This window comes from Stegodyphus dumicola, chromosome 12, assembly GCF_044657685.1.
Source record: "Stegodyphus dumicola isolate Sdum_Otavi_A_Nest chromosome 12, ASM4465768v1".
NCBI lineage: Eukaryota > Metazoa > Arthropoda > Arachnida > Araneae > Eresidae > Stegodyphus > Stegodyphus dumicola.
The window spans coordinates 100,394,536-100,420,264 of record NC_140779.1 but is presented as its reverse complement, the minus strand read 5'-3'; the positions used below and the strand labels follow the sequence as shown (position 1 = coordinate 100,420,264).

Genomic DNA, 25,729 nt, shown 5'->3' with positions numbered 1-25,729 from the left:
GGAAGTTTTTCTCGATATTTTGGCAAGCATATCAATATCTTCTTTTAAATGTATCACTAAATCTAATGCTGTCCTTTCTTAGATAACCGAATGCGATGTCGAACTTAAAGTTAAAAAGTATCTCTTAGTTATCATATGACTCTGGATTGTTCGTTTCATACATGTTATGTAATTTTGTGACGTTTACTTTTTCAAGCTAATTTTTTACTCATCTTTTAAGAAAGAATTAAACTTTCCACCTTTGGAGAAGCTGATAAACTCGATTATAATGGAGCAATGCGTTTATACAAATTTATGCATTATTACATTTCCTAGCTTGTAAACAACTTGCTCAATAACAGTAAGAGGCAACGTGAAAAGATTTCTCATTTCCTAAACGAGAATGTCGATGCATCACAGGCAAAAACGTTATAAGACCGCCGAGATAATGAGTATGGGTGTTATAATTCCCAAGTTCATTAAAAGCTTTGAGAATTTGCTGTTTTTCACTACCAAAAAACAACGAAGCACATTGTAAAAGTTTGCACTTACATTTAGGTCCTAATTCCCATGTGGGGTTGCTCTTAAAACTTTTATTGCGTCACGGATTCTCCATGTTTTCTTCCTCTTCTGGGAAAAACACTTGGCCACTGAATAGAAATCTGCACTTTCCATGCTGAGAAGGACTTATGAAGAACTGGTGGATGAAACTAAAATGTCATCGTTGCAAGACACATGAATGAACATGAATAAGCCTGATAAAGAAAATTGAACATAAATGCATTCATGTAAGAAGCAAACGGACAAAACAAAAACAAGCACGAAAACTCATCTTGAGTGAATGAAAATCATGTGACTCTGGTAAAACTAAAATCAAATAAGAACGTTTCTTGAAAGAGCATGATGAGGAAAACTAGTTTATTAAAGAAAAAAATTATTAACATCTGAAAGTAACATGTTTGCATATAAATCTTATGTGCTATCATTCGAGTCTAAAAAATGGAGAGCAAGGTATATTATTATGTAAAACTTCAGCTGCATATCAGTCTAGAATATTTTCTTAATATAAGGTAAATTAGATTTAAGCAAACTGAAAACTGAAGTCATCAAAGGCACGAAATTATGCCTTGTATAAAAATGTGAGGGATATACCAAGTTTGTATCGAATGCATCAAAGTGTTGCCAACAAATGACTACATTAACTCCAAATTTACTTATTAGTCGTTAATCATCTAATGTAAATTCCATGAGAAATGATAACTGTGATGAAATTAATATTTATCAAATTCAATATCCTTCAGAAAATATTGCTAAAACAGCAAATTTACCATAAATCTCATTAAATAAATAACTAGCAACTAAATCAAAACGAAGTCATGTTGAACTCCTCTAAGTATAAAAGCATTTCCCAGACGTCATCAGAATTTTTTATACCAGTTACTTGATAAAAATTAAAAAATTTGCAAAACCTTACAATACATTGTAAATTTTTGGAAATAAATTATAACTTTACAATATATCCTAAATTTTTAAATAAGCTGTAAATTTACAATATTTTCAAATAAATTCTAAATTTACAAAGTACAATGTAAATTTACAAAAAAGTTTTGTAAATTTACAATGCATTGTAAATTTATAATGCATTGTAAATTTACAATATTCTACAATAATTTTAATTAATTTTATTTTATTTAATTATTTATTTAATTAATAATTTAATTTTACAATAAATTTACAATAATTTACAATATTGTAAATTTATAATATTTGTATATGTTTGCAAATTGTTAAATTTTTGTCAAATAGCTTGTGGCAAAAATTCTAATAACATATGAAAAATGCTTTCATAATTAAATGAATTCAACATGACTTCGTTTTGATTTAGTTGCTAGTTATTTGTTTAATGAGATTTATGTAAAATTTGCTGTTTTCACAAGTTTTTCTGATAGTTATTGAATCTGACAACTACTAATTTCACCACTATCATTTCTCATGATAGTTACGTTTGGGTGATTAATGACTAATATAAGTGACTTTGTAGATCATGTAGTCATTTGTTGGCAATACTTTGATGCATTCGATACATTCTTGATATGTCCCTAGCATTTTTAAATAAGACATAATTTCGTGCCTTTGTGACCTTCTCTATGTAATATTTTTCAATATTTATCTTGGTGTTTAATATTCTGTAAAAGTACAGCATAAAATAATTGCCCCAAAACGTTCATCAATGTAATATTTTTTTTTCTTTTAATGCAAGAATACTGATGAATATCAGACATGTTACTTGTTAAAAACTATGAACAAGATATTAAATCTTATTCGTGATAGACATCATCAACTACATCAAAAGGAATGAATTACGTTTCTTAACATTAATTCGGAAGTATACGAATTTTTTTTTAAATTGTTCATTTAGATTGGGGCACAATTTAATTTATTACATAAAATTATTTTAGAAATTTAATTACAGTTAAGAACAACGTCTTCTTATCTGCTTTCTTTAGAAACAATGAATAACTAGCTCTTCTTATCTTAGACCAGTCTCAAACTCGCCGTCCCCGAAGACATTTTATGTGGCCAGCGCATCAATATGTATTTGTTGCAAATACGGCGTAATAGTTTTAGAGACATAAAGATATGGACTAAGTTTACGTACGCGACTGCTACTGAAGAAAGAAAGATAGAATGAATAGGTTAGAGCTTGGGCATTGTATGCTTGTACACCAGACCACATAACTTCGTTAATGTGGAAGAATTTCACACTTTGGTACAGTCAGTAAATTTTATTTTCCATCCAATAGCTGGTAATGCTTCAGTATTCTGGCGTTTCCGGTTTAGGTCAAATTTAGTGGCTAATTCATCATGCTAGAATTATTTGAAATAAATTATAGTTTAAAATTTAATATTTAGTTGCCAATATGCTTGAGTTAAAAGCATGAGAATGGAATTATTCACCGCTGTCGTTTAATCCTCGTGGTTTCACCGTTGCCGCTTCATCGTCATGCCACTTCGCTTTTGGATTAGTTCACCTTCCAGCCAATACGCCGATATTTTAAATATCTATATTGAATCTTTAAAAGCCTATATTATATCTAATTTGTTTACTTAATGTATATATTTCGCTGTGTTAAACTTTAAAAGAAAAAAGCTTTTGTAATTAAACGCATCTTCCAGAATTACTAAAATTTATTAAAATAAAAATTCATCAATTATGAGCGGTATAATTAAATTCAAATCAGTAACTAAAAGCATTCATAATAAAGATGAAATATAGCTTGAAAAAATAATGCATTATATTGAAATAAAACATAATATTAAAATAAAACATAATAGAATGTAACATTCATAATAAAAAGGAAACTAAAAAGGAAGTCTCTTTGACAATTTTTAAGATATTATTTAACGGATATTGTCTTTGAATAATTAGAAATTAACTGAATTTTGTTTTTAATTTTATATTAAAACTCGATTTCTTGCAAGCACTTAAAAATAATTCAGATACAAAAATTTGCCCACTAACCAAAGTTATTGTTAAACATATTTCTAACTTTTGTACGTTAAATAATTAATATGGTTTGTTACATTTATATTTCAGCTAATTCCTCGTATTAAAAAATTTTAATAGTATATAAAGTACTTTTGTATGCAATTTTGTACAAATATATCGTTACGTATGACAAAAAAGGAACTTATTAGTATATTTATCTACATATTAATTTCTTTTAAAAGAGTAATGGGTAAGTAATTTCCTTTCCAGTTAAGGTTTCATAAAATGGTAAGTTCCAGCTAAAAGAATAATTCTCTGAAATAGCTGATTAAAATTTCAAGAAACGGTGACGAATCGTACGAACACTGTTTATGTTTAATTTTAGAAATGGTAATATAACATAATATCTCAGAGATTTATCACATAATTATGAAATGTGCTAATTGTGTTGTATTTGATATTGACGTAATTTTCTAAGCAGCTATGCGTAATTTCTTTACATTCCATATTTGTAAATAAGTAATTATACATATTATAAAATCGTTTATTACGCATTTCATATCTACTTGACGGCGAAATATCCCACGGCGAATTAGGTTTCCACGGATTGTCCTGTCAGAGAAATGGCGAAGGCAAAACGGCGTCGGCAGGAAATCCTAGACCCACTAAAATATAACTAAAAAAAAATATTTCTTGCAGGTACCAGTCTTTAGACTTCAGGCAGAAAACAATCTTGAATTTTTTTTTCTTTTGCGCTATTATTATTGTTTTTATATGTTTTAATAAATATTTAATAAGAAAAATTTTTAATTTAGTTAAATTTTTTAAATGTGTTTTTAAATCTTGTTAAAAATCTTCTGGCCTGTTAGCGGTTTCCAGAGCAGACGTTTTTCTCTCATACAATATGAGTCTGAGATTTAGGCAACAATAATAAATAAAAGTGAAATTATTTAGAATAATTTAATTTCATAAGAAAGAAGACACAGAACTTATTTTAAATATTATCGTTGATATTTTCCCCTTCGGTATAGTTTTTCCATTAGTATGTGGGGGAGGGTATGTTAGTCGTAAATATGTGCAAGCAATGACAATTTCCCCCAATTTCATCAGTAACATAACCGCAATCGTTAATCGTTATACGAATTATGCAGCCTCAAGTTTAATATTGTTCGAACTGCACTTACATGTGGAGAACAAACGGGAGGCTCATTTCACGTTTAAATATATATTAAATAGAGTTATATTTAATGTTTTACTGCGATTATTCCTATTTTCTAGCAGTTTTGAATAGTAATCTGTAATTAGTTTTGCATTCATTTTTAGGAAATATTTGTTTCTATACAAAATCCTCAATAACTTTTTTTTCATAATGCGATGTTCTTATTTAAAATTTTCTTAGGTTTTTATAAATTCTTAACGGGATTAAATTTTTCTTATTTGGTTTGGTTTGGTTTGGTTTAGTACTCACACATATTTTATCAGTATTTTAGGAAAACTAAGTTTCTTCCCATTTGAGAATAATTTTATTTTATATTTATAGCTAAGTGAGAGGTAAAATTTATTACCTTTGTTAATTAGGAGCTGTGAACGAAAGAAAAGTAAACTGCAATTAAAAAATTAATATTTAAAAAAAATAAGCTTTTATTTAAAATGGATATGATAATGAGTGTACTAAAAAGGAGAAAATATAATTTATCATGCAGTTTAGTGGGAACAATAGATTAAATAATTATGTTTACAGAATGCATTCACTATTTTATATTGGGAATAGTAAACGTGCGGAGAAAATTAGAGAATAAAAAAATAATGGCTTATACATTTGACGAAGCAATTAAATTAAAAGAAAATTAAAAAAATAATGTCTCACGCATTTGAAAATGCAATTCAATTAATAGATTTCGTTATTTAGGTTCGCCACATGCTTTTATTATTTGCGATATGAAATTGTAGATGAACTACGTAAATAGAAATATTTTATCAATTATTCCCATTAAACTATTGGATAAATTACTTTTCTCCTTTTAAGTGCATTAAATCATTAATGCACTTAAAAGGAGACACATTAATTAATTTATCATATTCATTTTAAATAAAAGTTTATTACATACACTTCTTTTTTTTAATTGAAGTTCATTTTCTGTTCTTTTAGTTATTTCTAATTTTAATCATTATTACGCATTGACAATAAATTATAAGGAAATTGTGAAATATAGAAAAATAACTTAACATTATTCAGAGATGAAGAAACTGCTTCGAATATTTAGTTTCGAAAATTAGATTTAATAAAAAATGTTACAAAGAACATTTAACTTGAGGCTCAAATGAAAATATCGCCTTGAGGCTCAAATGAAAAAACAGGCCATTTCGTCAATAAATGCGCCAAGAGGGCAAATTTCGTCATCAAGCGAGCCAAAAGAACAAACTCAAAAGCAAATTTCCGCAAAAAAAAAACTTTTTTTCCTGCTTTCTACTTCAGACTGCGACAATTTTGTTTTTATATGTAGAAATCGCTCAATTAATATTTTTTTTATCATTCTTATTTTAAAAGAGAGCGAAAGTTTGTTTTATAATCTTGAAAATTTAAATATTTATATTCGATATATTTTTAGGTGTTGGAATTTTGAAATCTTAAGCAGTCTAAAATAACACGCGATTTTCAGAAATTCAAAAATTAATTTTTCTTTCAAGTTTTTTCGCGCTGTAATCGATGCGGTAAACAGTAAAATTTTGGTTTAGTTCGTTTGTTAAATTAAGATATTTGCGAAAAATTGTTTAAACATTTAACTAAAAAAATCTAAATTGAGTAAAAAAAAAAAATGCATTGTTATTGAAAATCTGTGTGCGTACAAAATTTTAACTCGATAACTTATCAGAAAACAGGTTAAAATTCGATGACAAAACTCCAGCCACAGTTATACACCATGAGTTACGTTATGAACAGTAAAATATAAAATCGAAAGCAAAATTAATTTTCTGTACTCAGTACATAAGGAGTGTAAATAATTCCAGTGACCAACTTCTGCTGCTAGGAAATTACAGGAATATTTCTGTAATTCTTTTACTACCATCAATAAATATAATTTTCTTTGCAGATGTTGTTATTACAAGAACTGGTCATCTGCTTTATTTATGCCACAACAAGTAAAATATGAACTCATATTAATTCATAATCTTTGAACTTCTTTTTCCATATTAACTCATAGTAATAGTAACAGATATTATTATTTGCAATTGCACCATGTTAAAAATAAAACTCTTAACAGAACTCGCAATGAAGTTTTCAGCTGAAAGGCTGGGTGTCATACCTCACTTTCGAACTAAAAACTGTATTTGTCTTATTACATTGAGAAATCCTTATTCCTTAAATATTTATACTATAGTTATAAATAGTAACTATGATATTATATAAATAGTAATATATTTTAATAATTCAGAAAACTGTGTATGTTATGTCTGTGTACAAAGTGATGAAACATAAAGGAAAACTGGTGTTAAAATTTTACAAAAAATGTACTGTAATTAAACTGTACTTTACAAAAATGCTTAAAAGTGCTCGAAATAATTCAGCAGCGCTCATAATACCACTGCGTTTCGATTGAATCTATCAAAACGCTAGATCGTGGATGTTAAATTTTTTTAAATAACATGTAAAGTATTTTCTCTCTATCTGTAGAAGGTATTCGCGGTGTAATTGGAAAGCACGTCTGGCTAGATATCGGAGGTTCCAGAATGCGAGTTCCGCCGAGGGCATTGCGGATTTCTTGGCTTTGAAAACCTTTATGTGACGCAACAATCAATTCCCGAGCTAAAAAGATGGTGAACAATAATTCGTTATTACCAAGATTTAGCGACTAGGTCCACCCCTTCCTCTTCATGCTAGTTTAGATGGAATTTTAAATAATATAGGTCATTTTATATGGTTACCCATAAATTACATTATTATCATTATTTGCGTGCTCCGCCCTTAGACACTACACGGAAGGTATAGATGCCTTCGTGGAGGATTTTTCTAAGGGAAACTTGATCGTATGCACATTACGCATGGAAAAACCATGAAAACGCCCATGCAGCCAGCCCGTTCGCGGGAACTGAATTTCGAACCAAACTACCAGTGTTCAGCGACTTTACTGCTCGGCCGCTGGTAGTCCCATGAATTAATTACATTGAGAATAAAATTTTAAGGGTAAATAAATCTCTTTCTTTTAACAAAACAAGGTACTAACAAGGTCTAAGTTAAACAAGGTGCTAAGTTTGTTCTGTGCGGTGAATTATCACCATCAGAATAGCTAACCATCAAATATAAATAGACACAAAATTAAAATACTTTAAGTTTATTCTACTTTGTGAATGATTAAATTAAAACATAAAGATATAAAATTACCCGCCAGCCTGGATCTGGTTTCAAGACAAAGCTTCCTTTGAAAATGGACATAAATTCAACTCAAACACACACTTACCAAATATCTGAAGTGTTCCCCAGCAAGACCAATAACAGCGTCGCCAACAGTATGTTTTTTTCAATCGCAGAACAGCGGAATGCAGGTCAAAATCGCGCAGTCTTATTGGTAGATCTCTAAACATCATAGTAAAACTATTTGCCATTCAAATCTACAACAATTCTGCAATGAATGAACCTTCTGCCGAAAAGAGGCAGAAAAGAAGAATTAAATTAAAATAACATATCGTTAGTAAAACTTGAATAATATATTGAAATTTACAAAAAATGGAACAGAAAAATCCTTTTTTTTTTCAATCATACATTGATAAATAATAAAGAAAAGTTTTTTTCTCATTTCCGAAGGGCCCACCAGCGGCCGAGCGGTAAAGTCGCTGAACACTGGTAGTTCGGTCCGAGGTTCGAATCCCGCGAACGGGCTGGCTGCGTGGGCGTTTTCGTGGTTTTCCCCATGTGTAACGTGTATACGAGCCAGTTTATCTTAGAAAGTCCTCCACGAAGGCATCCCTTTCCTTAGGCAGATAGTCCTTGAGGCTTTGCCATAATCACACACGCACATTTCCAAAGGCAATATTTTGTACAAATTCTATCCTGAATTTTTCTTGTCAATTAACCCCCAAAAAAATTATTCCTACTGTCTTTATAATCAATAATAATTCTAAGTTCGATTAAAATTATAAATTTATCATAAATAACAAATTATGATTGTATTAAAGAGATAAAGTGAAACAAATACTAAATGCATGGGACTGAATTCCATAACGATACGTTTCTGACAGGAAGAACAAAACTTTTCTCAAGATAATCTGGAATTTATATTGCTTTTAGAATATATAAAAAGATCATAATGTGTAGCAAATAAGAATATAAAACTTAATCTTCATGAAAGAAAAATTTAACAAATTTTGTTATTTAAAAACAAAGCAGAAAAATGCATGATGCAGAAAGAATTTATGTGAATGGAAATAGAAGAAAACTGAATAAAGAAAGTAAAATTTGAAAACGTAAAGTACCAAGAAAGCAGAAATCTTTTGAAAATAAAACAAAATTAAATTTTCCTTCTTTTCCACATTCGTTTAAAACTGAACTGGAAAAATTCACTTCCCATTCGAATCTAAAATTGTAGTGAAAAGAATTTCTTTAAGGTTGATTAAAAATCAAAAGCTCAACAAACGAGTTTTATCTCATTAAAATCCTCACCATTTTATATATAAAACAAATTAAAGACGCTCTTTTGTGATGCGAAAGTACTGATGTTAACGAGTGTTGGTAAAGCGTTCTTTAGAAAATATTTCGCACTAAATATCATTTCATTTTATTACATGAAACATAGGCAAAATTAAATCTTCTTTGGCTGTTTAATTTGTCCTGAGTATCCTTCTGAGAATAGTATGATTTCCGTTCGTTGCCACTGAATAAAAACAAAATATTGATACGAATTTTGTATATATGTAAATAATTTTAATAACTATACGTCAGTTGTATTACCACGTGTCTAATGTAACATAAAAATCTCTCAAGATGCAAAATATCACCGAAAATATAAAGTTACAAGGGTATGTAGTATATTTAAGATTGACGGACAAGCTGGTAATGGTTTTGATATCTAATTTTTGTCGCCAAATTTGGTGAGGATTACCCATAGTGGCCAAACTTGGTGACATTTTATATTCCTATCTCTGTGTAACTGTAACTGGTCAAATCCCTATGTAACTATAACAATATCTGAACCAATGTAACTGTAATTGTGTATGCCTTTCAGAAAAAAATGCTTTCGGAAGAAATCATACTTACTGGAAATTTCTCAGCAAATAGGGGGGGGACTGTATAAAATAGGAGACAGCTTCAGTTTTCTGTTGAGTTCAGAATTTAATTTAAAGTCTTGAGAGATCACTTTACATTTGAAGCTTTTTGTGTTGTGTTCAATGTTCTTAGTAATTTGATATGGTTACTACTGATTGTGTTCTGATAAGGACTACTAATAAGAACTGTACGAGTACTTTTTGTGAAAAGTTCCAGAACTTTCTTAAATTATCATCGTGTGTGTTCTGTTTGCATTCAATCCATTACGAACTCGTATGGGCGTAATAATAAAGATTGGTCTGGTTTATTTAATTATGGCGAAGCACTCGAGGGCTATCTGACTAAACGTAGCGATGCCTTTGTGGAGGATTTTCGAAGAGAAACTGACTCGTATACACGTTACACATGGGAAAAATTAAAAAAAAAGCCCATCCAGCCAGCCTGTTCGTCGGGATTCGAACTCCGCACCGACCTACCAGTGTTTAACTAATTTACTGCTCGGCCGCTGGTGGACTTTCACTTCCTTTGGAATAAAAACTAAAATTTATTGTTCCATTGTTTGAATTTTGAAAAACGCTACTTCATTACATTGCATTACCATCCGCAAGTGGTATGTGTAGAAAGTTTGAATTAGGTAGAGAAGTAGATTACAAATGACAAAATTCCACTCACAGTGAAACACAATGAGTGAAGTATATAAAAGTCTTTAAAAAACGAGGTGTACAAAAGTAACACTCTCTTACTTAATAAACAAAAAACAAAAATAATAATAAATGTTTAATAATCGAATGTTAATATATTTTCATACAGAAATAAAAACAAAACAACTAAACGTGCATGCCTCTTTTTTAACCTATTTCTCTACCTACTTATACATATGAAATTAATCAAAATAATTAAAATAAAAATTCACATCTTTTTCCACAAAATTGTCAGTAATTACCGAGCTATTAATATTTCCAAAGCATTTAATTCAGTGTATATTAGAAGCTACAGAAGTTAGTTCTGATTGACTCAATGAGTCTTGTAAATAATATTTTACATGTTTAACTACTGAAAAGGAAAATATTACTCCAAGTCTCCCGTTCCCTCCACTGCAGTTAGTGACACAGTATTGTTTACGTAAAGCAGACATTTCACAACAGTAAAAAATCTGATGTGGACACCACATATGACTTCCTTGTACTACCTATTAAATTAAACACATTTTTTCGCAGCATTTCATTTAAACGTATTTCCTCTAATTTCATAAGAAGTATGCTTCTTATTCAATTAATTCAGTTTTCACTTCGCAGCAAGGCAAAAATACCTAAAAATTGTAAAAAATCAAAGAAAAGAAAAGAAAAAAAAGCATAAAATACCAAATATAGTTAAAAATACAAAAAGGTAATTTTAAATTAAAATTAAAGTTTCTACGCAAAAAACAAACAATTCGGCAAGCGTTTAAGAAAGCAGATTTTTCGGTGCACAAAACAGAAAAGTTATATTTGGTGCCCTTCAGCAAAAAGACATTGAAGGTGGAGAAACTTACTTAATTCACTCTTTTACTGAGTTTCAAATGTAAATAAATGGCAGGTTCGTTAGGCTTAGTCGCACTTAAACTACTTTTAAATTGTTGCTAATTCTACAACTATTGCATGCAGATTAACTAAAGAACATAAAAACCTTAACCGGAACATTAATAGAAACATAATTCAATTACTTTTAAAGCAAAAATTGCGTAATTTATCAACATATAAGAATAAAATGCAATGTAAAAGGGAGGTGTACAACTACATGTTACAGGAGTCTCATATACTACAAAATTTCAACGTTCTGAAGCTATTGATTTTTAAGTTACGAGCATATACATACGTAGGAAAGTACGAAGGGGCATCACGAAAAAATCTTTTCTGAATCCCTTTTACAATCCGTTTTGGGTCATCAGCGAACTGAAACCTTCGAAGTATTCAATAAGGTTCCTTAAACAAAATTTTACAGGAACAAAAATTGCTAAGTGTTAATTTAACAGAAGAATAAAAAAATAGTTAGATAATTCAAAACTTTAAATTTGATTTTGTTTCAGTACGAACGATATAATCTTTAAAGCAGAACTATACTTGTGAAAAATAGCATAAAGCACCAAAAATAATGCAAAGCTCATCTACCTTATCGGATTCCATGACTCTTATAAAAAGCATGTCGTAATGGGTTAGTTTACTTTCGGCTTGCTTCATACTGGTTTTTATAGTATAACGTAATAAATATTCTTCTACAAGTAGAATTTATAACCCTTCTTGAGTGCACTTTAAGTTATTATAGCCTCAGAAATGGTCAAAAGCTGTTTTATTATCTTTTGTTTGCTTTAAGAGTTTAATCAGTTTTAAGGTTTTTTTTTTCTGGAGCTAATAGCAGATATTTGAATTATGATATTTTCCCCTTAGAGGTTGCTAGATTTATGATATTCTTTCTATATGCTCTTGTGTCGCTACTGATATAGCGCACTGATTAGGCATCAGAAAGATATCAAATCCGAGAAAGGACAATATTTATTTTCTTGAGGGAACTCGCCTAAGAAACTTCTTCTATAGGTACTCCAGTATGAATGATATGAGGCCAAAACAAAGTGGCAATCATGTTTAAAGCCTTATCACTGTCACTAATTATTATTTCGCTCATTTCTACTTAATTTATACATTAGTAAATAAAATTGTCCTGGCCTATGGTGTAAAAAGGATCCATAAAAGATGCACTAGAAGCCTATGCATTCGGAAAGAGCTAGTGTGGTGTGGCTTTTGGCATAGTGTCGTCATCCGATAGTTTTTTTTCTTCCAATCAAAACGAAGAAGGAGATACAGTTGCAGTGACTAGTGAGTGATACCGGTTTGATGATACGAAACTTTTAATGGCCATATTTGGAGGACATTGTTTTGTGGTACATGTGGTTCCAATAAGAGAGTGCCAGATGCTACACTATTAACCCTTAAAATTAGAATTTGCAAAAATTGTGTTGACAATGCTTAAAAAAATGTGCTGTAGTTTTTTAATATTTTTATATATTATCCTTTTGTATTATTTTATATAATCCAGATTCTGTAAATGGAAAATTTATTATATAATTTAGTTTGTATGCATTTGTAACTAAGTAATGTTTATTTTATTTATTTGATTAAGTGTTCCGTACGTTTACGTATATGATTTAAAAATCAAATTTAATGCATTAATTTTAGAGTGTCAAAAAGAATTTACTTCAATATAACAAGAAGAGTGTATTAATGCTTATACAATAACAATAGTACATTAATTTAAAATTTTATATTTTTAAAATGCATAAAATAGAGCGCGGTCGTAGAGACCCCTCCTCTGTGTTTACGTAACAGAAAATGAACGTCTGTACTTGAAGGCTAATGTTGCTGTTGCTTATGCTCACTTGTCTGACAGACATAGACAGCCCAAGTCCACGAAATTCCTCGTGGCAAGGAGCGCTAAAATATGCCTGCCGTTGGCAACAGACTTGAACACCATTCAGGTGACAATGCGATTTAGGTCAATTCCGCCTCTAATTCTGATGGAGAGTTCCCCGGGGGGACGAACGGGTCCGAGGGTCTCCCAACCATTTCCCCTTCCACCAAACCACATGCGAGGTCATTCGGCTCTCTGCATATTTAGAGTGCCGCCATGCCTCACCGACACTACACATTTATAAACGTCCATACCTTCTCCGGGATTTGAACCCGGGCCCTTCGGCACGGCAGTCAGCAACGCTAACACCAACTATACCGGTTGGGCGGCATACTATTAATGTAGATATCGACGTATGCAGAAACGTTTGCTGCAAGAACAATTTCGTGAAATGCAGCTGTTAGGTGGTCTCCCAGAAGGAGTGATTTAACTGCTTTTGGGATTTTTCTTTTTATAAGGTTATTTGAAATGAATGGCCTATGTGAACCCTTGAAGTATTAAGAATAAACATCGAACTCTACGTTCGTGACATTAGATCCGAGTGATTGCGTACGATCGTCGAAAACTGGATTCATCAAATTTGCGCTCGTGTGCTCTAAGTCGAGGTGGACACTTGAATGATGTTTCATTCAAAACATTATGTCATAAATTGCACTTCAAAATAATATAAAAAGTTTGGTTGCATCTGAATAGTTTTTATTTTATTAGTCCAAAGGGGCTTTGTCCCTGAGGGACTATTGTTTTCGTTTTGTGATTTTGTGTCGAATCACTCTATTTGTCGTTTCACTTTTCAAACTGTTGCCACCCAATGTTATCGCCCTGTATTATATTTGAAGAAATTAAATAATGAAGAATCTGCATGAATGTATGTATTTTTCTCGCATTGGGATAAAACAGCGGTACCTAGATCTATCCAATTTTGAATGATGTAATCCTACTGCGAATATGGGCATCTGGAAGCCCAAATTTGAAATTTGTTTTATTATCGATTTCATATTTTGTAAAAACTTTAATTTAAAACTTAAACTGAATTTTTGATTAACAGACTCAAGGATTTCAAAGCGAGCAATGGCAACGTTGTATAGAAAAAAAAAAAAAAAAAAAAAAAGAACATTTTTAGCTCTAGCTCGTGGGACTGTGTATCAAAAATTCTAAAGGTATGTTCAGTTTAAAATTATTTTATGATATTGCTCTTGAACTGAATTTTATGGTTTAAGTGCGAAGAACATGATATTTAATAAATAGAGGTAACACACAAAACGTTAAAAAAACGCCCCTTTGGACGTAAATTAAAATCTGAAATCTTTCAGATTTTATTTTTTTGCTTAATCTTAAAACATATCATTCTAATTGGAAGACGCTTTATATAAGATGAATATCCTTTTGATAATCTCATTTTCTCTTATTCTTTCTGTCTTCATATTTGATCCGATTACTTTTACACGCATTTACTAATCTTACTGATACACAGGATCATGACTTGTGATTAAGGATTCGTGCTCGTATGTACAACCCCCCAAAAAATAACTGAATGAGAGAATTAGGCTCGCAAAAAAATATTACAAGTCGCCTTCGAATAGAAAGAGTAGAATACTGGGGGAAGGGGTAAATTGGCGACTGACGATAGAAGACTCCGCGGTGGGGTGAGAGGCGTGTTGGTGGGGACGCAGCAACTATGAGAAAGAAGCAGTTCGTTTGGCACGAATGGTTTATCATGAACAGCTGATGTAATTACAGGAAACGTGATTACTGTAAAAATACCATGTGTACCCGGGGCTAAGGGGGATACGTAATTTGGCGCGCTCAGAGGAAAGCGCTCTGTTGTTGTAATTAGGGTCAGACAGACGAAAGCGGCAAAAATTTTTCTTCATCACCTTCGCGTAATTACTAATCAGAGGGACTGAAGTCGGGGGTTCGTCTACAGTTTTGGTGGATGAAGAGCTGCTGAGTTGAGACGTACGTTTGTGCGTTACGTAATCAGTTGGAACCTTGCAGATTTTATTGAGGCATTTTTAGAAATTTCTCACTAGCAAATATGAGTTCTCCCATCCCTATTTTCTATTAAAAAACCGAAAATCTAATTCTATTTAGTGGCATTGGCTTATATGCATTTATGCGTTCAGAAACATAATTTGAAATATATGATAGTCTTATTATTTTGCTAGAAAATGCATGTGCTGGTTTTAAAAGAATTTCCACGGAGTAATGATAAAACACGAAACATATAGCCCATTTACTACTAAGAATTTCATATTGCTAAGTAATATTACATCAAAACTCTCAAGTAATATCAAACAATGAAATGCACTGAAAAAGGCGAAAAGACGTTTCTGCTCTAGAAGGTAGCCTTGAAAAATGATTTCAGTTTTCAAGAAATCTTTAGATAAAAATTACTGAATCATAGTTTATTCAAGGTACGAAAATGCAATCAATGATTTATAATAAATTCAGTAATTATTGTCAATATATTTGTAGTGAAAATTCTAGGATTTTATGTAACCTAACCAATTATTATGATTTGACATTTTTATTATAATTTCTTTTCATAATCCTCAACAGAATCCAAATTATTTGTAGAGTATTTAAGCCAAAGATTTGAATGTGTTAGAGGTTTTAGAAGTTTGCGTCCTGTCGCCAGCTTTGTCAAAGTTTATTCCGGCTTTAGCCGTTGTGCTGGTCTGCTTTAAAAGTCTGCCGTTAATTGCTTGAATTGCTTAAGCAGATCACTTTATGTATCTTCCGACTACGCAACTTGAATTTGAAACTTCTGAACTTGTAAATTTGAATTTCTGTTTATGTTATTTTAAATACCCGCACGTTTCGGAATTTCGTTCCGTAGCGCAATTAGTGCTTTATATTAAATTCGAAAGTTAACGAAAAATGTTACTATAATCTTCAAAATACTTTGCCATTTTTGATTCAGACTTGAGCCATAACTCGCTTGTCAGTCTATCAGAGTTTGAAGGACACTGATTTAAGCTTCTATACAAATAGCACCTCACAAAGTGTTTTTTTATACATTTCTTGATTTTGATGAATTATTAAGCAATTTTCACATTGGGTTTTACACCTCATAAAAGAACTAAAACGAAATTCGATAATGTCATTCTGTTTCTACATTTTCGAAAATTTCTCTCTCGTTCTTGTTTATCCATATCCGTAACTTATTATAATTTATTAACATTTAGGATGCTATGATAATCTAAAATGGTTTTCTTTTCCAAAGCATAAAAAGACTTATTCCGGCTTTAGCCGTTGTGCTGTGTTAAATCAGCCAGAGCCGTCACAATGTATGAGCCCGCCGGACACTTGCCCAGGAGCCCCACGAACATACAGGCACTGTGCTAAAATCCATTTACATAGCATTTGAGTGGTTGCCATGTGGTGGTTCCCAGCCTTGTGTCCCATAATGCTTTTAAGATGACACGGAAACCAGCGTTACTCAAACTGTGCTCCGTGGAACACAAGTCTTCATTGAAGCCTGTCCATGTGGCCCGCCTTAGATTTGCAATTATCCTCTTATTGGAAACAGGTAAAAGTGCATGGGGCACCAGAAACTTCAGTACAGAATAGAGCAGGTATTACCACAGTACACTAATCAGCTAGAATATGAAAAACTTGAACTGACTATATGCGATTTCTAAGTAATACTGGAGTTATACATCAGAGTTGTTACATTTAATCATAAGAGGATAATAACATAAAATTACATACAAAGTTACATAAATAACACAAACTGTTTAGTATACCCATTAAAATAGTGGATTAATTGAATATTGTAAAGGTGATGTTTTGGAGATCATTACACTGGAAATTTTGCATTTTTATGCAAGTAGATAGACGTATGGGATTTGATTTTGATAATACAGGTATATTTTAATGTCTGTTATAATTATGTTATGTGAGGCTATTTGTTAGAGGCAAGACTGTGAGCTCAATTCTATCAGTCCAAAGTCCAAAGTTCATAAATAAAGCTCATGGTCTCAGCTCAGTTGGTTCGGGGTTTTGGAACATTATGGAAAAACTGGTAATGTTGCGCGGAGTCAATTATTAGGGTGTAACCTGGACACTGCTCTTTCTGCGTTTTTATTTTTGGTCCTAAGGTGTGGCTTGACATAGGTCCAGTCCTAGAGCACTGAGCTTTTGGTGTACTTTCATGATGTTTTAATATAGGTGGCGTTGACATATCATCAGTCTTTTGAAGTTAAGATCTAGATTGGTGGGCTTTCGAATGTGCTCAAGTCACGTGTAAGAGGGCAGACGAATAGGTAATTTAGAAACGAATTAACAAGATTATACATAATTTCTTGTTTATGCCATGGGGGCCAGTGCACTGGCATATCTTTTAGATGAAATCTCACAACCAAATATCTTTGTTTACAAGATAAGTCTTTGACGATTCTCAGTGCCTATGAGAAATTAAAGTGGTTTGTAGGAATCTTCGTTTGAGGATTAGTTGTGTAAACTAAAGGAATTTTAGTGCAATTTTAACCTTAGAATTTGTTTTAGTATACAATTTTATCGTTATTAGGAAAGCACCTTCCTCCAACTAATAAACGCAGGTAATGTTTTTGGTCCTGAAATTCGATTGTGAGTTTTCAGTGAATAAACACGAATTAGGGTACCCACAACACGATTTTACAATTCTTACAATAATGTGCATTTGCCTGTGTGTATGTATGTATGTAACGACTTTTGCGTTAAACATAACCCTTATATGAAACTCCTAAAAGTTTCTATTTCCCGTAATTAAGCTTTCTGCATTTATATAAAAAGCTGATTTGGTTTGGGTTAAAATTCGAGACAGGAAGTGATACTTTATTTAAAGCCCATAACTTATAATGAAAAACTATATTGAAATAAATAGATTCTGACACTAAATATTCCTCAAGTGTTCCACAAAATATTATGAAACTAAGTTTACTCTAACCATAGTTTCATAACAGGAAACGTTGGGAATAATAAAATAAGGAAACGTTGTGTGCTTTTACGTATTTGGCACAATTTAAAACAATCTCGAAAAAGGTAGTTAAGGAAAAAATATGAAGCATTGGTTTAAATCGTACACGTATTAAATTTCGTAATGTTGCACGTCACCAGGTGTTTATCAAACTGTATATTAAGTAATATAAACTTTATATAAATAAATAAAACTGTATATAAGTAAATATAAAACTTTTACTAACTAATAAGTGTGATATTTTAAATCTTGAAAAGTACTTTTTTTAAAAACATAAATACTATACTTTTCCGCTACATTGGAGATATACCATAAAAGTAAAACTGATCATTTCGCATGTAAGGTATTTCTCTCACTTCCCTAGCGTGCCTTCGTGGTGTAACGGTAGTACGCTGGGCCGGTATTCCAGAGGTCCGTGGTTCGATTCCCGGCAAAGGCGTTTGCTATTTTTCATCTTGTCTGCTTTAAAAAAAAAATAAACTTAATGACTCTACAAGTGGCGCCCGAACTAAAAGGGTTGTGGATCCGCACCCAGGATTTGGCGACTAGGTCCCCTAAAATCCTAGTCGCCCTTTAAAAAGGGGAGTATATAAGGTATTTCTCTCACTTCCTAGCGTGCCTTCGTGGTGTAACGGTAGCACGCTGGGCCGGTATTCCAGAGGTCCGTGGTTCGATTCCCGGCAAAGGCGTTTGCTATTTTTCATCTTGTCTGCTTTAAAAAAAAAAATAAACTTAATGACTCTACAAGTGGCGCCCGAACTAAAAAGGGTTGTGGATCCGCACCCAGGATTTGGCGACTAGGTCCCCTAAAATCCTAGTCGCCCTTTAAAAAGGGGAGTATATAAGGTATTTCTCTCACTTCCCTAGCGTGCCTTCGTGGTGTAACGGTAGCACGCTGGGCCGGTATTCCAGAGGTCCGTGGTTCGATTCCCGGCAAAGGCGTTTGCTATTTTTCATCTTGTCTGCTTTAAAAAAAATAAACTTAATGACTCTACACGCAATCAATTTCCTACTTGCGAAAAGCCTTTAAATCAAAGACTATATCGAAATCGCTGAATGCTAAAAATATTTTAATTTGTTACATTGTAAGGTATTTATCCCACTTTCCTAGCGTGCCTTCGTGGTGTAGTGGTTCTGCACACTGGGCCAGTATTCCAGAGGTCCGTGGTTCGATTCCCGCCGAAGGCGTTTGCTAAATTTTCATCTCTCCTGTTTCCAAAAATACCTAATGTCTCTACAACATTATTTTTTTCATTTAATCAGTTTTATGTGCCAATTTTTTTAACATAAAAATCTAAAAAAAATGTGTCTTTTACACATGTGATATTAAAAAGTTTACTTAGTTTATAAATAAGCGTTTACTTAGTTTATCAGATCATTACTGTGGTATCATTTATTATGACTAAATAGCCACCCAACTGGAGTAGTTGTTAGTGACTTAACTACCGTACTGAAGGGCGCAAATTCCAATCTTGGAGAAGGCATGAATGTTTGTAAATGTATGGTGTCTGTGCGGCATGGGGGCACACTAAATATGCAGCGTCCCAAAATTCCTCTCGAGGGGTTGGAGAGGCTCGGCACACGTCCAATCACCCCCCATGGTGCTCTTTCTCAAAATTGGGGGGGGGAGCGGAACTGAGCTAGTGTAGGATGTCACCTATATAGCTCTTGCCAAGGACAGGCGCATTTGATGAATGCTATTGCTAACAAACGTCAGACAAGTGAGATTGGTAACAACAGCAACAACAAAATTTCACTCGTCTTCGGCAATCATTTTCTTACCTGCAAAAGCCTTTAAATCAAAGACTTAAAGTTATTGAAAGCTAAAAATTGTTAAGTTTTTTAAATTATTATTTGTTTTACATAATCAGTTTCAAGTGCTTGTTTTTTTCAACCTTAAAACTAAAAAAACATTTTCTTTCATATGTGTGACATTTAAAATTGGAATAAAAGTTTACATTGTTTATCAGGTCTTTTCATTCATTGTAACTAAAAATCCAAATTTATTCGCATTGTTCCTTTAGAACTCGATGTGCTGCACGAAGGAAAAGTTTGGAAGCACTGGTGTAGAACTTTCCCACAGGCAGTTTCTTAGATATTTTCTAGAGGAAAAAAATTCGCTCTGTGAGTTAAAATCAAGAATGAGAAGCCATCGCCCATATATAATTACTGCTTTACGATCTAATTTCAAGAGGTATCATTCAAATCATTATTAAAACTAATACATACAATCCAATATTCGTGACCAACTTATTATTCTGCTGTTAAGGAAAAGAAATTTTTTGTGCATACGAGTAGATATATATCATCCGTAAATTCTTCTTCTAAATATTATTATCATCCGTAAATTCTTCTTCTAAATATTATTATCGTCAGCTTTCATTTAGACTTACTTATACTAATTAAGATGTTGTCACTGTCGTCAAAAGTCTGTCATCAGTTTTTAAACTACCTTCTCAAAAACCATGGAGTTAAAATTTTGCACACACGTAATTTGCAGGTGACAGATAGTGGCTTTGTCATATTAAAAATAACCTAACTTAACCAAAAGCAAGAGAAGTTCATTTCTTAGGTTTTTCCTCCAATTTCGATCTCAGAAGTTCCTACTGTCTTTTAAAAGTCCAGTCCATTTCATTTTGCGTGATGAAATTAACTTTTGCTTCAGACTTAAGACGTAAATAACGATGGCTGTTTTTCAAATTTAACCAACACCAAAACCAAGAATTTAAAGGACGAAACGAGCATTAAAAAATAAAAGGAGAAGCTTAACCTGACTAAATCTTAATATGTCCAGCTTTTAATACTCTCCGTTTCTCTAATCTATTCCCAGCATCAGCTTGGACCTCAGTCGCAGCTGCTGAACCTGGGACCTTAAAATCCAAAGACTTCCGGTCCTCGGAATATCCAAGCAAATAACGTCAGACACGAAAGATGCGCTTTTCTTTGTTTTGTTTTGTTTTTTCCGCCGTCTCATCTTCTTTCATGTTTTATCTTCTTCTTCTTCTTTTTTCTTGCAGGGAAGCGGCATCGAGCGTGATTCGATAATTTTAATTAAGTTTTGTGTCACGAATCTCATTACATTCGGTGCCTCTCGCGTAATTAATTTCAATCCGCGTTATTAAGCGATATCAATCAATCCCTGGAGGAAACGGCGCCGGGGCACAGATTGCTTTGCGGCCCGCGCAGAGGCGCCCCGGTTCTCTTAGTGACTGGTTTCAAAAAGCGGGCGAATCATTCTCTAATTAATTTAGATTCTACCGCAGTGAACTGCTTCTAGGTGACCCACAACAAGGTTAGGACTTCAGCGGAAAGATTCAAAGGAATAAATTGGCTGTGACATGGACTCCTTCGCTATTTCTTAATAAAAGTTTCAACCATTATGATATATATACTCTATAAACATTTCCTGCAATATTTTGGAAAGGTGATTTTCTGATAATACCGTAGGAGCTGTATGATAACACAGTGATCATATTTGTCCGCAACTATTTTTATAACATTAACCTAATGATAACATTGAATTATTACAAAAATTATCCTTCGAAATAACCACGGAATTTAATTAATTTAATATTTATACAACTAAAAACATATAAATACGTACTTTAACAGCATTTTAGCTATGCATTTTTCAATTCTCCAATGTGTATAGATTCAAAATATGGAAAAAAACCCGCAATTTTTGAAGCGGTTTTTGGTTTAAAAATTGAGCAGTCAGAGGGTTAATAATTGGACGGCATCCCTCATTTGAAGAGAACTAACATAAAATTAAAATTAAGTCCCCCCTCCAAAAAAAACCGTAGTTTAGCATAGATGCTTTCAGGTAATTTTCCTTTCAAAGGGGGGAAAATCTACAAAATTCTTTTTTTTTTTTTTTTTTTTTTGATCCTGAAGAAATAGGAGCTGTGCCTGTTTGTTCTCAAAATTGATAACATTATTGAAAATCTATGTCAAAATATATTGTTTTTTCCATAATTTGAAATGATTGACTGAAATCAAACTTGGCAATTTTTATTTTCAATTTTGAATTTTCTTTAGTAATTTTACTTCAGTTTTAAAATTTGTTTCTGTAATATTTTGGTCATATTAACCGAACTGTTGAGCATCGTAAGGGACATGTTTACCATGCTTCTGTTGTAGAAACGAGTGAGACCTTCGTCGATTCGATAAAATTATCCAAATGATAACATTGATTGGAATCACATTAAGAGGCGCCTACTGTCGATATTAACTCATTTTCAGATGTACGAGCATCGGCATCGACTAACAGTGTGTTTGCAAAATTTGAACTCGATAGCTTAGGTTAAAAAAATCGATGCAAAAATTTCACTCACAGTAAAACACAATAAGTTGGCTATAGTATTTTAGAAGAAAGGACCAAAAAATAATTGCCATTTTAGAAAATTGCGGCAAATTGCTAAAGCATAAGATTTTAAAGAAATTATTATTTTAACTTACCTAAGATGTATCTAATTTTGAAATAACACATTTTTTACTTTACTTCCTTGTACGAAGTATCGGAAGTATTGTTGTAATAGCGAAAAATCATATTTCAACGAAATATCCATTTCTACTATCCACGAATCTATTCGGACGACTTTTTTTTAAGTGATGTCTGTACCTTCAGAGAGAATAAGAGATTCTTTCAACCAAAGTTGATTGTAAAATGAATTTAAAAAAAGGATATTTTTTTTGTGAATTTTTTCAAAGGATATTTTTTGCGACGTCTGTACGTACGTATCTACGTATGTTTGTATGTACCCCGTATAACTCAAAAATGACTAGCCGCAGAATGTTGTAATTTTGTGTATGGGACTGGTATAATGTATAGTTGTGCACCTCCCTTTTTTATTACCATTGTCAGTTAACATATATAGGTTATGCCCAAATCCTTACCCGGCTTTAAAGTACTTACGCGGCTTTAGTTTCACAGTCGTTGGTAGTAGTCATATACTTCCATTTGTAGAAGTATTTTAAATGACGAAAATGTTTTGTCAAGGTCATATTTAAAAAGGAAAAAAACTAATTTTCGACAAATAACGAAATCTACGTTTAATGCAGGCTGTCGGTTCCTATTACTTACATCTGGGAAAGTTTTATACTCGTTATGAAAAAAATAAAATTATAAGAAGTTTGACTCAGAAAAATTGACGACAAAAATTGACCGAGATTTACTTTCCAAATTTCCAATTTTTGATGTGCTTTTCAACTTGCCTTGAGAGATCGGTTAGTTAAATTACAATAATTCCAGGAAGGAAGTTTAAATGAAGTGCAGCGAAAAATAAATGTGTATAATGTAATAGGCCATACAAGGAATCCATGTGGGGTCCACATCAAATATTTTTCATTGTAAACCGAACAAATCAGTAAATTAAATGTATTTGCTTGACATCGTTTTATATATAACCTGACAAAATAAATAGGAAACTCGAGGTTTTATTTGCAGTCCGAATAGTACGTCTTTAAAAAAAATAGTTTTCGTGGAAAATATACCTTTATAAAATATAAAATTTATAAGAAATGACAGTTCGAAATTCAGTAGTTCAAAAAATATGGATCTTTACTTTGAAAAATTAGGAAGGACGATTGACGTTTAAGATAAATTTTGTACCGTACAAATTTCAAACTCTTCCCATCTTCCTATTTATCTTGTCTTTAGATTTTTTATATCTCAATCTCTCGTCTTCAGCTAAATCAATTCCTTTCAACTACCATACAGCAGCTTCAAAGTTTGTTCTTTCTTTGAACTAGAAGTACCTTTTTTACGTATCTTTCCGATAATACATTTCTGTAACATAGTATTGGAATTTATGTTTAGTTGTGAACATTTACAAAAAATATAAATACTTATCTATACGCAATAGATATCTCTCTCATGTAACAAAAGTTCTTGAAGTATTTTTATACTATACTGTTTTCTTATCTAAAATCGAAATTTTCCGCTTTATAGCATTCAGTATAAGCGAGAATTAACTTGCTACTGAAAATTATTCATAACTTTTATGTACTTCGAATGATCATAAAATAAAAAATATTTGTTCTTTACAATGGTTGAAATTATCTCTTCTTTATGTCATTGCAGGTATCGGTGGCAGATCATGGTGCAACGTCTACCTTGCTTGAGCGGGCACAGCTGGAATTCCAATACAAAGTATGGCTCCGTTGTACAAGTATAAAGATGGTGGCGAAGTCTGAAAGATCTTGTGCCTCGGTAGATGCCAAGACTATAAGTAACTGCCATTTGAAGCTGACGGAAGAAGGCTTTGTATCAAATGTTAGGAGACGCGGTCGCCCCTCAACATACAAGACTGAGGAAAATGTGCCAGTAGTTCAAAAAGTGTTTACTCGAAGTCCTGAGAAATCCCAAGGACAAACATCTCGCCAAAAGTGTCTTAACCCGACAGACAATCCTTTTAGTAATATGCCAAAATACCAGTCGAGCCCGCTTGCTAGGTTAGGGCATGCGCTATGGCTCGCCGCTGATACCTGCAATGACATAAATGAGATATTATGTAATAAATTCTATTATTCTAAGGAACAAAATGTTTTTAGTTTCATGTAAATTCGTTAACTATTTAAAAAGTAACAAACAATTTTTCAATAAGTCAATTCTCAGTTAAGTTTCAATGAGTTAATTCTCACCCAAATTGTATATGCGTAAACGGAGATGAATATATTAATTCACAAGCTGAGAAAAAAAATTGGGGGGAGGGGGGTTGGAAATTTTGATTTAATAGTTTACTTGACTACAATATTTGTTAGCCCAAAGGCGGGGTAGCCCAAAAGGGCTATTAGTTTCAAAACGGCATTTCGTGGGTTTCACAATAAACGGCGGATCACTTTTCAAACTGTTGCCACCAAATATTTAAACAAATTAAATAATTAAAAATCTGTTTGAATGTATGTACGTTTTTCGCATTGTGAAAAATCGATGATATCTACAGCCATAAAATTTTGAATGACGTAATTCTCCACCCACGCATGGGCACCTGGTAGTCAAATTTTGAGTTTCGAATTTGTTTTATTATCTGTTTTCATATTTAGTAAAACTTGAACGAATATTTGATTAACAAACTCAGCAATTTCAAAACGAGCAATGGCAACACTGTACAGAGAATCACATTTTTATCTCCAGTGCGTGAGACTGTCTATCGGAAATTTTAAAGATTTTTAAACTTTGATTTTGCTGTTGAATTGAATTTTTCGTGTTTTAAGTGCGCAGAATATGATATTTAATAAATAAAGGTATCACTCAAAGCGTTAAAAAACGCCTCTATGGCGTAATACAATTTTGTTTTTCTGCAAGCGAATATTATTTCGAATATTTATTTTGCTTTTCCTGAATTTTGTGTTTTGTTGCATTTTAAGTTTTTGCAACTGTCAGTCTGACGAATGAATCTTCAATTATGTTGAAAAAATGGTTCTTCATCTGAGTTTATAGTTATTGCGTTTTAGAATGTAAGACGAGACCACAAGTTTTTTGTCAGTATAGCATTTAAAGTAGTGCGAAACTCTACAACGACTTCATCTAATATATTCATATCATATTTAGAGATCTCAGTTTTCGGGTTAGCTTATGATTTCCTCAAAGTAACATTCT

The 25,729-nt window shown here is 32.2% G+C and overlaps 1 long non-coding RNA gene across 2 annotated transcripts in view; it reads left to right on the top strand.

The window, feature by feature from the left end:
• Nucleotides 1-24,646, top strand: part of LOC146993719 (uncharacterized) — a 285,520-nt gene extending 260,874 nt beyond the window's left edge. For both annotated transcript variants that reach the window (XR_015038248.1, XR_015038249.1), the window contains exon 3: nucleotides 24,212-24,646. This is a non-coding gene — a long non-coding RNA (uncharacterized LOC146993719). The remainder of the gene's footprint in view (nucleotides 1-24,211) is intronic.
• The last annotated feature ends 1,083 nt before the right edge of the window (nucleotides 24,647-25,729 follow it).